We start from the raw sequence: 14,635 nt of genomic DNA, 5'->3' as shown, positions 1-14,635 counted from the left end.
ACCAGGGACTGTGTGTTTGACAGGGAGGAAGAACTCTGAGGACCCAGCCCCCCACTAAGCACTGCTATAATGATCTTGGAGTTCATTAAACAACAAACCAGTGAATGAGAAAGAAATAAAACGTTGTTAAAAACAAACTAAAGAGCTTCTGTGGTGACCTGCTGTGCACTGTTGTGCACCCTGCTTCCAGACACAGCTCAAAATTCCTATATTCATAATACTGACACTTATGAGGGACTGTCTCTAAATTATAATCTTCCACAAACATTTCTCTACATCTTCCATCCTAAAAAAAACATTAGCTCTTATATACCCATATATAAACACCTAACAGCTATCTAATGACACATACTTTAAATTCTCCACCCATCTAGTACATTTCCATAAACCCAACGTGTCAATTACCTAGAGAGGAGAAGTTACCAGCACATCACTCTGGAGTGCGTCTTTACCACTCATGTTCCTCAATTACCCCTTCTCCAGGCAGGTTAGCAAGTCTCTGAGTTTTTCGGGTTGTTTAATCTTCCTCTCTGAGCTACTCAGTATCAGCCTTTCATTACATAACTGTCTGGCCATAAATATATTGATTGAATCTCTCACAGGCAAACAATATTCCTAAAAGTGCCTTCTCAATCTGTGCGTAACTGGTTTCTGCAGTGATTAGGATGTGTACCCCACTGGTTGCCAACAATCCTCATGTTTCTGTAAAATCACTGCACCTAACCCAGACAGTGAAACACCTGCTGACATTTTAATAGGCCTGCCTGGTGCATAGAATTTCAACACTGGCTCCTGTATCAGTTGTTGTTTCAAACTGTCCCATGATTCCTCCTGTTCTGCACCCAAGTACCATTCATTTTTATTCTCTAGCAGTTGCCTCAAAGCCTCTGCTTTTATAGATTTGGTATGAATTTTCCAAGATAATTAACCATTCCCAGGAACCTCTGGACATCTTTCTTTTACTGGTGGCATTGCATCATTTAAATGGCTGAAACCTTCCTCTCATCAAGTTTTACACCTTCCTTCAAAATAGTATCTCCAACAAAAGTCAGTTCTGTAACCCCTAAAACATGTCTCCCCCTATTTAGTTCCACGTTTGCAGCTCTAATTGCATCCAAGTCTTCCCAAAGTCTACAATCATGCTCCTCTTTAGTTGGGCCCCAGATGGTGATGTCATCCATTGAGGCGTCAAAACCGTTAATATGTTCATAGATCAAGTGTACTTCTGGTGCTGAAGCTATGCCTAAGGGCGAGCGTAAAAATCTATATCTTCCAAATGGGGAATTAAATGTGACAATTTTGAGGTTTCTTCAATATTTATAAATAAATAAATAAATAGTTGGGGATTAGGTCCTGCTTTGAGCAGGGGGTTGGACTAGATGACCTCCTGAGGTCCCTTCCAACCCTGATATTCTATGATTCTATGATTTTTAGCTGCCAAAATCCTGAGGATGCATCCTATATACTCAAATATTGTGCATTCACAAATTGAGTCATAATGTCTTCTCTGGTTGGCAGTTTGAAATGTTTTCCTTTTACAGCCTTGTTGAGGACACTGGATCTAAGCATATGCGTAACTGGCCATTATTTTTCTCTACAACGACTAGGGAGCTTACCAATTCCACTGGCTCTTCAATTTTTTGTGTTACATGCATTGCTTCCATTCTTATGAGTTCAGCCTTCAGTTTATCTTGGAGTGCAAATGGCACCTTTCTATATGGATGGATAACTGGAGGGAACTGCTTGTTTATCTGGATTGTATGTTCACCTTGCAAGCAACCCAACCCTTGAAACAGATCATGATATTCCCAAATGATTGCCTCATAGCCAGGTTCAGTATGGTCTTGGAGTGAAAATACCTGTTTTATCAGATTGAGTTTTTCACAGCGGCCAGGCCTAAAATTGGTGTCACCTCCTTTGGCACCACAATGAATGGGAGCCTGCACAGGAGTTTTTATAGTTAATGCTAGCAATGCACTTCTCCTTCACTGGTATATTTCTTCCAGAAAAAAAACAGTTTCTTTCATTTCTGGACTTCAGAAAAGCAGACTTCCTCAGGGAACTGATGGGCAGGATCCCCTGGGAGAATAACATGAGGGGGAAAGGAGTCCAGGAGAGCTGGCTGTATTTTAAAGAATCGTTATTGAGGTTGCAGGAAAAAACCATCCCGATGTGTAGAAAGAACAGTAAATATGGCAGGCGACCAGCTTGGCTTAACAGTGAAATCCTTGCTGACCTTAAACGCAAAAAAGAGGCTTACAAGAAGTGGAAGATGGGACAAATGACCAGGGAGGAGTATACAAATATTGCTTAGGCATGCAGGAGTGAAATCAGGAAGGCAAAATCACACTTGGAGTTGCAGCTAGCAAGAGATGTTAAGAGTAATAAGAAGGGCTTCTTCAGGTATGTTAGCAACAAGAAGAAAGTCAAGGAAAGTGTGGGCCCCTTACTGAATGAGGGAGGCAACCTAGTGACAGAGGATGTGAAAAAAGCTAATGTACTCAATGATTTTTTTGCCTCTGTCTTCACGAACAAGGTCAGCTCCCAGACTGCTGCACTGGGCAGCACAATATGGGGAGAAGGTGACCAGCCCTCTGTGGAGAAGGAAGTGGTTCAGGACTATTTAGAAAAGCTGGATGAGCACAAGTCCATAAGGCCAGATGCATTGCACCCAAGGGTGCTAAAGGAGTTGGCGGATGTGATTGCAGAGCCATTGGCCATTATCTTTGAAAACTCATGGCGATCGGGGGAGGGCCCGGATGACTGGAAAAAGGCTAATGTAGTGCCCATCTTTAAAAAAGGGAAAAAGGAGGATCCTGGGAACTACAGGCCAGTCAGCCTCACCTCAGTCCCTGGAAAAATCATGGAGCAGGTCCTCAAGGAATCAATTCTGAAGCACTTAGAGGAGAGGAAAGTGATCAGAAACAGTCAGCATGGATTCACCAAGGGCAAGTCATGCCTGACTAACCTAATTGCCTTCTATGAGGAGATAACTGGGTCTGTGGATGAGGGGAAAGCAGTGGATGTGCTATTCCTTGACTTTAGCAAAGCTTTTGATACAGTCTCCCACAGTATTCTTGCCAGCAAGTTAAAGAAGTATGGATTGGATGAATGGACTATAAGGTGGATAGAAAGCTGGCTAGATCGTCGGGCTCAACGGGTAGTGATCAACGGCTCCATGTCTAGTTGGCAGCCGGTTTCAAGTGGAGTGCCCCAGGGGTCGGTCCTGGGGCCGGTTTTGTTCAATATCTTCATTAATGATCTGGAGGATGGCGTGGACTGCACTCTCAGCAAGTTTGCTGATGTCACTAAACTGGGAGGAGTGGTAGATACGCTGGAGGGTAGGGACAGGATACAGAGGGACCTAGACAAATTAGAGGATTGGGCCAAAAGAAACCTGATGAGGTTCAACAAGGACAAGTGCAGAGTCCTGCACTTAGGACGGAAGAATCCCATGTACTGTTACAGACTAGGGACCGAATGGCTAGGAAGCAGTTCTGCAGAAAAGGACCTAGGGGTTATAGTGGCTGAGAAGCTGGATATGAGTCAACAGTGTGCCCTTGTTGCCAAGAAGGCTAACTACATTCTGGGCTCTATAAGTAGGGGCATTGCCAGCAGATCGAGGGACGTGATCGTTCCCCTCTATTCGACATTGGTGAGGCCTCATCTGGAGTACTGTGTCCAGTTTTGGGCCCCACACTACAAGAAGGATGTGGAGAAATTGGAAAGAGTCCAGCGGAGAGCAACAAAAATGATTAGGGGGCTGGAGCACATGAGTTATGAGGAGAGGCTGAGGGAACTGGGATTGTTTAGTCTACAGAAGAGAAGAATGAGGGGGGATTTGATAGCTGCTTTCAACTACCTGAAAGGGGGTTCCAAAGAGGATGGATCTAGACTGTTCTCAGTGGTACCAGATGATAGAACAAGGAGTAATGTTCTCAAGTTGCAGTTGGGGAGGTTTAGGTTGGATATTAGGAAAAACTTTTTCACTAGGAGGGTGGTGAAGCACTGGAATGGGTTACCTAGGGAGGTGGTGGAATCTCCTTCCTTAGAGGTTTTTAAGGTCAGGCTTGACAAATCCCTGGCTGGGATGATTTAGTTGGGAATTGGTCCTGCTTTGAGCAGGGGGTTGGACTAGATGACCTCCTGAGGTCCCTTCCAACCCTGATATTCTATGATTCTATGATTCTATGATTTTTGTTGGTTCCAATTTGGATCTTATTTTCCGTGTCTCATAATCTTGTTCAGACAGAACATTAACCTCAGCTCCTGTGTCCAGTTTGAGTGGAATAATTATTTCATTCACTTTCAGAGGCAGTCTCCAATCACTCTCATCAAGTTTGCTTGATTCCAGAATGTCTATGTAAAACTCCTCAACCAGGTTGTCTTCAACTGAGTACACTTGACTTTTCTGAATTTGGGAACTGCAGCATTTTGCAAAATGATTATTTCCCCACATTTTTGTCAGTTTTCCAAGTCAAAACACTTTTTGAACCATGCCGTGAGCCATACCTTCCACATAAATGTCTGTATTCTGTGTCCCCACTAGCAGAAGTTTTCATAGTGAGTGGTTCCACTTTTTGATTTGACCCTTTCTGGCTAAATTCTTTTGCGCTTTCATAGTTGATGCTGCCCTGCAGATCTGGAGAGCTTTTTCTGAAGTAAAATCTTCACAGAGCAGTCTCTCTCTCTTAGCATATTGTCTTTAATGCCGCAAATTATTTCTATTTCTGACCAGAGACTGTCAGCGCACCAAAGTCACAGGTTTAACTGAGTCTTCTTAATCGATTGTTCTATGGTGTCGTAAGTTGTTTACATGCATGTAAAAAAATTGTGTTTCTCGAAGGTCTTATTTTGTTTTTGGCATGCAATGTTCCTCAAATTTAGTCAGAATACTTAGCTTCACATTTCACCTTCTTCAAACTTAAAGTTATTATAAAGATCCTATTCTTCCTCCCCAAAAACATGCAAAAACATTGATGATTTCACTTTATCATTTTTTCTCCTTTGTCCTTATAGCTGCTAAATACAATTCAAATCTCTGTCAGAATTTCTTCCAGTTCTGTGCAACATTGCCTGACAATCACAGACTGGATGGAGCTTGCAACACATCCATATTTGGCTTTCTTCCCTTCTTCAGGTAGTTAAGCTATACTATGCTCATCATACAAAAGCTTTTGTTTGCTCTCTGGCTGCTGCTCCACCTGCTCCCCCGGCCTCTGCTTTCAGTTTCAAACACAGGAGTTAACCTCAAAATGTCTGCTGCAGACTCTCTGTCACTCAGCACTTCTGGCACCATGGAATGATCTTGGGGTTCATTGAACAACAACTCAGTGAGTGAACGAGAAAGGAGTAAAACTTTTAATAAAATGAACTAGAGAGCATGAGTGGTGAACTGCTGTGCACAGCTACACTGTGTTCTCCACGCCTGCTTCCAGGGCATGGCTCAAAATTCCTGTATTCATAATACTGTCGCTTATGAGGGAGCCTCTCTAAGGGCTTGTCTACACTGGCACTTTACAGCACTGCAACTTTCTCACTCAAGGGTGTGAAAAAACACCCACAGAGCGCTGCAAGTTTCAGCGCTGTAATGTGCCAGTATAGACAGTGCACCAGCGCTCCAGGTGCTGTTATCACTCAGCCCAACAGCATGGGGAGCCCCACACACCCAGCTAGGTTGCATGAATGCTCCCAGAGCCACTCACAAACCACAGAGAGAAAGGTACCAACCAATTCCCTCCAGCTCCCCAGCCTTGCACCCCAGAGACAGAAGAGGGAGCGTAGCAGGGAAGCAGAGTCCCAGCTGGCCCCTAGCCTAGCCAGCGCCAGAGGGCAGCGCTCAATAGGCCCCATGGCAGAGGTAGGCTCCTAGGGGGGATTTTGAGGACGGGATGATAGTGACTTTGTGAACTTTGGCAGGTAGCTGTTCCCGTACATGGTGGCAGTGTGGGAGAAAGCGCGGAGGTGCTCGAGAGGACAGGCCGACATTCAAGGCTGCTATTGTTGGCAGAGCGTGAGCTGATGGCTCGATGAACTGCTAGGTCTGACAGTTAATACGTTATCTAACACCACACATCCCTCCAGCACAGACCAGGCCTGTGTGTTCAACATCCTATGCTGGGTTAACTCATATTCCAACACAACGCAATGTCCCATGGAGAAGAGGCTTGAAAGGGTCTGAGTCCAGCTAGGCTCAGCTACACCTGATTGCCAGACTGAGAGCTCTTTGCGCCAGGGATGATCTCTCATGGCCTGTATGTGCAGCACCCAGCACAATGGGGCCCTCATCTCAGTCAGGGTCTGTGTATCACCTGGTGCAGTGGGGCTCTGACCTCATTTTGTGATCTGCACAGCACCCGGTGCAATGGGGGCAGAGATCTCATCTGGGGCCTGTAGGTGCTACTGAAATATACATAACAATAACCAGGGAGGCACCTTCCATTTAGATCTCTGAGCCAAATGACCGCCCCCTCCCGCCCACTTCTGGCCTGGCAGCCTCTCCTCTGAAGGGCATCAGCAGGGCAGGGCTGTGAGGCCCTTTTGAAGAGGCACCAAATCACCCATGTGCCCCATCACACCCTCCAGGGAAAGGACACAAGGAACCCCAGATGATCACTCGAAGCAGTGAGGGGATAATGGGCTGAGCGGTAACTCACACCCACCATCGGGGTTTGTCTAGCACTGGGAGGTGGGAACAGGCCATGGCAGGGGGGACGTGATCCCTGGGACAGGAGTGTAAGCAGCCCTAAGAGTGAAGGAAAGGTGGTAATAACGGGGAGGGACCTACCTTAAGGATTCAGTGTGTCCCAGGAGATGCCATGCAGCGAGCCAGGGGTCCCAGCCCCACACGAAACGCCCAAGGAACTGAACTGACGTGTTGGGGCAGATAGGGAAATGGATCCTGGAGCTGTGTGTGAACTCTGAGCGGGGGAAAAGTGAAAGCACCAAGGCACCTGTCAAATATTAACCAGGGTGAGGCAATATCTTTTATTGGACCAAAGTCTGTTGATGAAAGAGATGAGTTTCTGAGCATTCAAACACTGCAACCAACACATTAACCTGGCAGAGGTATGATCTGGCCAGAACCCAGGACAGGTGTTCGGTTACCTGCGGAGACAGAGGGAGCAGTGAGGAGTTTATACACCGATGGGTTCCTGTTCTTCCTCCCATCCCATGGGAGGCCCATTACAGGTCTGCACTGAGTGCTGTTACACCCCTGCCCTCGATCCACTCCCCATCCCTGGGGACTCCATGGCTCTGAAACTGGACTTTGGGCAACTGTGATCCCTGCCTCTCTCCGTGGCTCCCTGCAGCAAATCCAGCCCAGTGAGACCCCTGCAGGAAGCATTGTTCCTTTGGGGTACCATGCTCTCAGGAACGGTGTGCAGTGACCCCGGGCTCTGAACCTCCCCCCCCCCCTTCCTGGGTTTCAGAGCCCAGGCTCCAGCCCAAGCGGGAATGTCTGTGTGACAGGTTGGACCCCTTGGAAGTCACCTGATGTGCTGAGATACCACTGTGTCTACCTGTTTTGCCAACATGGGCCCCCTTTAACCTGTCTTGCTGAGACAGGCTCTTAAAACCTCCTCTAACACACACACAGGCAGGGCCACACCCAACTGCAGACTCAGCTTAAGGGACTTGCTCCAGCACTCAGATGTCCACCTCCCTTGGAGTACTCACCCAAAGATATATTATATTATATTTGCCTCTTCCCTCCTTCACTTTGACCCTGCATTGCAGTGGGTCCCGGGCATGGCCCCTTACTGTCATGCATCGTGAAATCTGTCCGTAGGTATCATAATTCCTATGGCTGGAGCGGAGCTGGGACTGGACAGCCTCCTCTCCCCAAATGCTGATGAGATCCAGCAGCTTGGCATTGCTCCAAGCAGGGGATCGCCTGGTGCGTGGAGCAGGCATGGTCACCTGGAAAGATGCGCTGAAACCACTGCACGCATCATTGAGCAAACAGGAAGGGGACTTTAAAAATTCCAAAGGAATTTACAGGGTGGGGATGACAGCTGGTCACCTGAGGGCAGGGCAGTACAGTTCAAACCGATGACCAGAGAAGCAAGAACAGGCATTGTGGGACACCTCCCGGAGGCCAATCACAGCACTGTAATTGACCAGGGTGCCTACACTGGCACCACGGCATTGTAGCTCCGGTGCAGATAGGGTGACCAGACGTCCCGATTTTATCGGGACTGTCCCAATATTTGCTTGTTTGTCCCGCGTCCCGACCGATGTTAGGTCGGGACACTGGACAAACAAGCAAATGCTCCGGAGCCCGGAAGTGCTCGTGCCCCCACCCCGCCCCGACTCCACCCCCTCCTTCCCCCATTGGCTCCCTCCCCAAATCCCTGCCTCTTCCCCAGGCTCGCCATTCCTCCTTCCTCCACAAGCGCTGGAGGGAGGCCCCGGAGACACAGGGGGAGCCCGGGGCTGGGGTGAGTGAGAGTCTGGCCTGGCCCCGAGCAGGCAGGACTCAGTCGGGCGGTAGGGAGAGTAGGGGGGCGGCCCGCAGGGCCAGGCGGCGGCTGTTCTTCCCCCCTGGGCAGCGGGACTTGGGAGCAGCCGCTGCTGCAGCTCCCACTGCTGCGGGGGGGGGGAAGCGGCCGATGGCCAAGCTCGGCGCCTGCGGCTCTAGGGCCCAGGACCGAAACCCCCGAGCCTGGGCCTGCTGCAGGGACCCAGCAGCGCGTACTCTGGGCCCAGCCTCTGGCCAGTCATGTCTGGGCTGCTGCCCAGCTGGTGCAATCCTGCGGCGGCCCCGGGGCGGAGGCATCAGCAGCCCAGGCCCGTTCGTTCCTCTGCGGGACCCGAGCAGGACAGGGGGGCTGGGGCCTGCTGCCCCCACTCCGGGGCTGCCGCGGGATTGCACCAGCTGGGCAGCCAGCCCAGATGCGACTGGCCAGAGGCTGGGCGCAGCGTGCGCGCTGCTGGGTCCCCGCAACAGGTCCGGACTCCGGGGGTTCGGTTGGATATTAGGAAAAACTTTTTCACTAGGAGGGTGGTGAAGCACTGCAATGGGTTACATAGGGAGGTGGTGGAATCTCATTCCTTAGAGGTTTTTAAGGTCAGGCTTGACAAAGCCCTGGCTGGGATGATTTAGTTGGGAATTGGTCCTGCTTTGAGCAGTGGGTTGGACTAGATGACCTCCTGAGGTCCCTTCCAACCCTGATATTCTATGATTCTATGATTCTATGACCTGCTCTGTCCCCTCCTCAGGTCTGATGTTCATCACCACTCCCCATTTCCTGCCTGGCGCTGCCCCCCTTCCCTGCCCCAACCATAGTATCCAACCTAAACCTCCCCAACTGCAACTTGAGACCATTACTCCTTATTCTGTCATCAGGTACCACTGAGAACAGTCTAGATCCATCCTCTTTGGAACCCCCTTTCTGGTAGTTGAAAGCAGCTATCAAATCCCCCCTCATTCTTCTCTTCTGCAGACTAAACAATCCCAGTTCCCTCAGCCTCTCCTCATAAGTCATGTGCTCCAGACCCCTAATCATTTTTGTTGCCCTCCGCTGGACTCTTTCCAATTTTTCCAGATCCTTCTTGTAGTGTGGGGCCCAAAACTGGACACAGTATTCCAGATGAGGCCTCACCAATGTCGAATAGAGGGGAACGATCACATCCCTCGATCTGCTGGCAATGCCCCTACTTATACAGCCCAAAATGTCGTTAGCCTTCTTGGCAACAAGGGCACACTGTTGACTCATATCCAGCTTATCGTCCACTATAACCCCTAGGTCCTTTTCTGCAGAACTGCTTCCTAGCCATTCGGTCCCTAGTCTGTAACAGTGCATGGGATTCTTCCGTCCTAAGTGCAGGACTCTGCACTTGTCCTTGTTGAACCTCATCAGGTTTCTTTTGGCCCAATCCTCTAATTTGTCTAGGTCCCTCTGTATCCTATCCCTACCTCCAGCGTATCTACCACTCCTCCCAGTTTAGTGTCATCTGCAAACTTGGTGAGAGTTCAGTCCACGCCATCCTCCAGATCATTAATGAAGATATTGAACAAAACCGGCCCCAGGACCGACCCCTGGGGCACTCCTCTTGAAACCGGCTGCCAAATAGACATGGAGCCGCTGATCACTACCCGTTGATCCCGACGATCTAGCCAGCTTTCTATCCACCTTATAGTCCATTCATCCAATCCATATTTCTATAACTTGCTGGCAAGAATACTGTGGGAGACCGTATCAAAAGCTTTGCTGAAATCAAGGAATAACACATCCACTGCTGTCCCCTCAACCACAGACCCAGTTATCTCCTCATAGAAGGCAATTAGGTTAGTCAGGCATGACTTGCCCTTAGTGAATCCATGCTGACTGTTCTTGATCACTTTCCTCTCCTCTAAGTGCTTCAGAACTGATTCCTTGAGGACCTGCTCCATGATTTTTCCAGGGACTAAGGTGAGGCTCACTGGCCTGTAGTTCCCTGGATCCTCCTTCTTCCCTTTTTTAAAGATGGGCACTACAATAGCCTTTTTCCAGTCATCCGGGCCCTCCCCCGATCGCCATGAGTTTTCAAAGATAATGGCCAATGGCTCTGCAATCCCATCCGCCAACTCCTTTAGCACCCTCGGATGCAGCGCATCCAGCCCCATGGACTTGTGCTCATCCAGTTTTTCTAAATAGTCCTGAACTACTTCTTTCTCCACAGAGGGCTGGTCACCTTCTCCCCATACTGTGCTGCCCAGTGCAGCAGTCTGGGAGCTGACCTTGTTCGTGAAGACAGAGGCAAAAAAATCATTGAGTACATTAGATTTTTACACATCCTCTGTTACTAGGTTGCCTCCCTCATTCAGTAAGGGGCCCACACTTTCCTTGACTTTCTTCTTGTTGCTAACATACCTGAAGAAACCCTTCTTGTTATTCTTAACATGTCTTGCTAGCTGCAACTCCAAGTGTGATTTGGCCTTCCTGATTTCACTCCTGCATGCCGGAGCAATATTTGTATACTCCTCCCTGGTCATTTGTCCCATCTTCCACTTCTTGTAAGCTTCTTTTTTGCTTTTAAGATCAGCAAGGATTTCACTGTTAAGCCAAGCTGGTTGCCTGTCATGTTTACTGTTCTTTCTACACACTGGGATGGTTTTTTCCTGCAACCTCAAGAAGGATTCTTTAAAATACAGCCAGCTCTCCTGGACTCCTTTCCCCCTCATGTTATTCTCCCAGGGGATCCTGCCCATCAGTTCCCTGAGGGAGTCAACGTCTGCTTATCTGAAGTCCAGGGTCCGTATTCTGCTGGTCGTCTTTCTTCCTTGTGTCAGGATCCTGAACTCAACCATCTCATGGTCACTGCCTCCCAGGTTCCCATCCACTTTTGCTTCCCCTACTAATTCTTCCCCGTTTGTGAGCAGCAGGTCTAGAAGAGCTCTGCCCCTAGTCGGTTCCTCCAGCACTTGCACCAGGAAATTGAATATGTCTGTAAGCAGCCGAGGTCTGCAAGGGAAATCTGACAGGAGTACAAGGCAGAACAGTTTTGGAGATCAACTTTGCAGAGTATAATTGATGCAGGAGTGGATTGTCCTGAGATGGTGGCTGGGCACATTTCACCACTGGGATGGAGTCAGCTCTGCAGACCAGCTAGACGGGGATATTTGGAGGAGCTCAGATGCTCAGGTGAGGGTCAGTCTGAGACTACCTGTTATAACCAGTGCCCAGAAAACAGCAAGGTGGAAAAGGGTAAATATTTTTTGAAATTGTTTTAAAATAATTTTTTCCCATTTCCCCCCCCCCCTTTTCTTGATGGGAAAATGGAAAAAAGGGATGGAGAGGAAATCCAAAATGTGAAATCTTTAAAAAAAAATCATGTGAAAACATGAAAATGTTCAATTAAAAAAAATCCAATTGTTGTTTTTAAAAAACAAAACAAAAACATTTTAAACTTTTCTTTGAATAAATGGAAACTTTGGAAAAAATGAAAATGTTTCATAAAACCTCTCACTTTCTAAAAATGGTCATTTTTAGATCACAAAATATTGATGGCTGTAATCCCGAGTGATCCCGGGTGCTGTAGTCTGACCTGCTGGCACCCTTGGATTTCAGCCATGCACTGCTTGCAGCTCAGACAATGAAGAAGAACAGGGAAAATCCCCACCACGGGAGGGTGAAGGGGAGGTTGATGACGGGATCATGAACTGTGCATAGCAGGATGTGAAGAAGAGGAACTCACCTCGCCCCACCTGAGCCAGAGCTCCAAAAAGAGATATGTAAAGCAAGAGCATCCACAGAGTAAGTTCCTCCTGCTGCACAGACTCCGCAGCTGCCTCACTGCACAGACCCTGAAAGGAGCAGAGAGACGGCTCCACACAGGGAAGAAATGACCAGGGCTCCTCTCTATGCTAGTGCTTTAAAAAAGACTTGAAAGGAGTCAGCTGCACAGAGCCCGCAATAGAGAGAGAGATATAGATAGATCCATAGATAGATAGATAGCTATGGCAACTGAGTTAGATTATTAGGGGATAGCCCAGCCAGTTTTGGCTGGTTTTTGGTTAGTTCAGTGTGTGGCAATAAATGGCTGCTTTCAAGGTTTACAGCTCTCTGTGTCTCCAGTGATTTCTTCCTAAAACTGTTGCCCCCAAGGATCTATCAGTTATGTATGTGGATAGACAGATCGATAGAGGATATATATGGAGCTTGTTAGACAGATAAGCATAGAGACCAAGACTTTCAAAAACAATTAAAGATTTTGGGTGCATCATTTAAGCCACCTTAAAGGGGCTGATTTCCAGCAAGGGGGGGGGGGGGGGCTCAGTGCAGTCTGTCTGTCACTCCTTAAGGTGCCCCAAGTTGGGCTTCCAAAATCACTGGCCATTTTGGAAGGTTTGGCCAGAAGTGCTTCTGCCAATTGTGCATGTGCTGAATCTGTGTTTGAGACCAGCTGTAGGGTGCAAGGGGCTGTGTCCCCGCGTCCCATTCTATCCTTGGCCCTTGGATGAGACTGCAATCAACGGTGATCAGTGCCAGCTGCGATGGGGATTTTGTGATAAAGCTCCTCTGGCACAACCACGCTGTGCGGACGCTGAGGGCCAGTCCAGTTCTCAGCTGCCCCAACCTTCCCTGCAGGGTGAACATTGATCATTTCCTGCTGAGGCACCTATCTCGATAAACCACATGGCCCCTGCTGCTATAGTACTTCCCGGGAAGTTGTCTGGTATCTGCTAAGGGGTGAATTTATACCACTCCAGTTTTACCTGTGTAAGTCCCTGTGCACATCTGGGTCTGGTATAAGAGCCTTTTTCTGGTTTATCTTGTCTTGTTTTGGAAGTCATAAATTTTCAACGGTGAGGATAATTAACCATGGGAAAAACTTACCAAGGGCTGTGGTGGATTCTTCATCACTGGCAGTTTTTAAATTGAGCATGGATGTTTTTTTCTGAAAGGGATGTTCAAACAGGAATTATTTGGGGGCAGTTCTCTGGCCTGTGTTATACAGGAGGTCAGACTATGTGATCACAGTGCTCTCTTCTGGCCTTAGAATCTATGAATACATCTGTCAAGGCTGCTTCCCCACTCTGAACTTTAGGGCACGGATGTGGGGGCCTGCATGAAAACTTCTAAGCTTAACTACCAGCTTAGATCTGGTCCACTGCCACCACTCCCGATGCTAGTCCCTTCCCTGGGTAGCCTTAAGAGACTCTTCACCAATTCCCTGGTGAATACAGATCCAAACCCCTTGGATCTTAAAACAAGGAGAAGTTAACCATCCCCGCTCCTCTCTTCCACCAACTCCTGGTGGATCAAGATCCAACCCCCTTGGATCTAAAAAACAGGAAAAATCAATCAGATTCTTAAAAAGAAGGCTTTTAATTAAAGAAAAAGGTAAAAATCATCTCTGTAAAATCTAGATGGAAAATAACTTTACAGGGTAATGAAACTTAAAGAGCCCAGAGGAATCCCCTCTAGCCTTACGTTCAAAGTTACAGCAAACAGAGATAAACACTCTAGCAAAAAGGTACATTTACAAGTTGAGAAAACAAAGAGAAACTAACACACCTTGCCTGGCTGTTTACTTACAAGTTTCAAATATGAGAGACTTGTTCAGAAAGATTTGGAGAGCCTGGATTGATGTCTGGTCCCTCTTAGTCCCAAGAGCGAACCCTTACCAAAACAAAGAGCACAAACAAAAGGCTTCCCCCCCCCGCCCAAGATTTGAAAGTATCTTGTCCCCTTATTGGTCCTTTGGGTCAGGTGTCAGCCAGGTTACCTGAGCTTCTTAACCCTTTACAGGTAAAAGGATTTTGGAATCTCTGGCCAGGAGGATTTTTAGTACTGTACACAAGAGAGCTGTTACCCTTCCCTTTATAGTTATGACACGCCCCCCAAATCACAGATAGTGTTGGACAGCCGGTTCCACACTGGCTGTGATTTCTTCCTGGAGCTCTAGGAGAAAACAGAGTTAATAAGACACATGCACCTTTAGACATACTACTGATTATTTAAAAACTAACAATATGTCCCACATTCCAAGAACAATTTTTGACCAGTTGATTCTGGGAAACTTTCCCGAGAGAGGGCATCAGCCACTTTGTTAGAAGCTCCTGAAATGTGTTGTATTTCAAAATCAAAATCTTGGAGAGCTAAACTCCACCGAAGAAGTTTTTTGTTATTCCCCTTGGCGGTAT

Source organism: Emys orbicularis, chromosome 21 (assembly GCF_028017835.1).
Source record: "Emys orbicularis isolate rEmyOrb1 chromosome 21, rEmyOrb1.hap1, whole genome shotgun sequence".
Taxonomy (NCBI): Eukaryota; Metazoa; Chordata; order Testudines; family Emydidae; genus Emys; species Emys orbicularis.
The sequence above is the reverse complement of the archived record's forward strand: the minus strand, read 5'-3'. Positions refer to the sequence as shown.